Source organism: Kryptolebias marmoratus, linkage group LG5, assembly GCF_001649575.2.
Source record: "Kryptolebias marmoratus isolate JLee-2015 linkage group LG5, ASM164957v2, whole genome shotgun sequence".
NCBI classification, from domain to species: domain Eukaryota; kingdom Metazoa; phylum Chordata; class Actinopteri; order Cyprinodontiformes; family Rivulidae; genus Kryptolebias; species Kryptolebias marmoratus.
In genome coordinates this window covers 4,432,247-4,433,583 of record NC_051434.1, presented here as the reverse complement: position 1 = coordinate 4,433,583, position 1,337 = coordinate 4,432,247, and the positions used below count along the sequence as shown (strand labels likewise).

The 1,337-nt window shown below is 33.1% G+C and overlaps 1 long non-coding RNA gene across 1 annotated transcript; it reads right to left on the bottom strand.

Moving 5' to 3' along the window:
- Positions 1–931, bottom strand: LOC108251217. Its single transcript, XR_001809332.2, has 3 exons — positions 840–931; positions 255–308; positions 1–142 (listed from the first exon to the last, which is right to left on the bottom strand). It is a non-coding gene; the product is annotated as an uncharacterized LOC108251217 (long non-coding RNA).
- Between the last annotated feature and the right edge of the window lie 406 nt (positions 932–1,337).

Here is a 1,337-nt window from a genome sequence, read left to right as displayed (position 1 = left end):
GCTGTGGTTGTGGTTGGAGCAGCTGTGGTGCTTGTTGGAGCAGCTGTGGTGCTTGTTGGAGCAGCTGTGGTGCTTGTTGGAGCAGCTGTGGTGCTTGTTGGGGCAGCTGTGGTTGGGGCCGCTGTTGTTGGTGTTTGGGCTGCTGTTTTAGTCAAATATGATTAAGATATGTATTTGTTAGTGTTCAAGGCATTTCAATTTACATTTTTTAATGACATTTTATTTATTTTTTTTATTTCTGTCTTTTCACTTACCAGCAAACAAAAGTAAGATGATGAAAGTCTTCATTTTTGTAGTTTTGTCCTTGCCTGTGTTTAGAAATTAAAGAATTTTTTAAGCAACCATTAGCAAACAAATTTTTTAAATAAATATGCGTACTGTATACATGTATCTTTCTGTCTATTCTTTAACAGTGACATTTTTTTTAAATTTCATATGTTTTTTCATATTTAAATAATTCTACAAAATTTTTTTCTGTTAATAATATTTTAATGTTCAGATTAAGCATTTTTCATCACCAAAATACAATTTCTTTATAATCTGGTTGGCAGTCTGTTTTTAAAACTGTTTTTCTTCATGGACTCGTCTTTAAACTCATTTACTGTCAACTACTCCTTTTCCATCTACACATTGACAGTTCTTCAAAATACTTGAGGTTTTTTTTATACCACTAAATTAAATATAAAATATACATTTTGGATAAAATATATATAAAAAAGTTAAGCATATTTAACAATGCTTTCAAACAAGCTGTGTTGTTTTTTTTTTTAATCACTGAATAGAGAAGCAACCAAATAACAATTTGCAATAAAAACTTAAGTCAATTTGGCGGTACTTACAGATTTCGCCGGCGAATATCTGATTTCTCTGCAGTGACAGAAGATGTAATGTTCCCTGACTTTTGTTTGCTGGTTCGTTGTTACTGTTCTCTGGTTTCAGGTAGATGCTTTTATATCCACCCTGAGCAGGTTTTGTAAATTGTCTGACTGAGTAATAAGCAATGTGAACAATGCTTTGTTTTAGGTGTGGCCACCTCTTTGAATTTGTTCCTCAGCCTTTTAATATTTGTGTGAGCTTCCTGGGTTAAACAGGTTAAGCTGCATATGTTTTCTTGTTGGACGTCAAGACATGACGTCTGATTTTATGTTCCTTTTCAGTTTAGGACCAAGTGTTTGTTTTGGGATTTTTTTTTATTGTCTTTATGCTCAAGTCTTCCTGCATATTTTCTTGTAGTGGAGCTCAAAATAGAATTTACTAACATCAGTTTAGGCTCTTTGTGGCATCAGAGATTAAATTTTTCTTCCCTCTGAGATCTAAAAGTATGCAACATGTCAGTT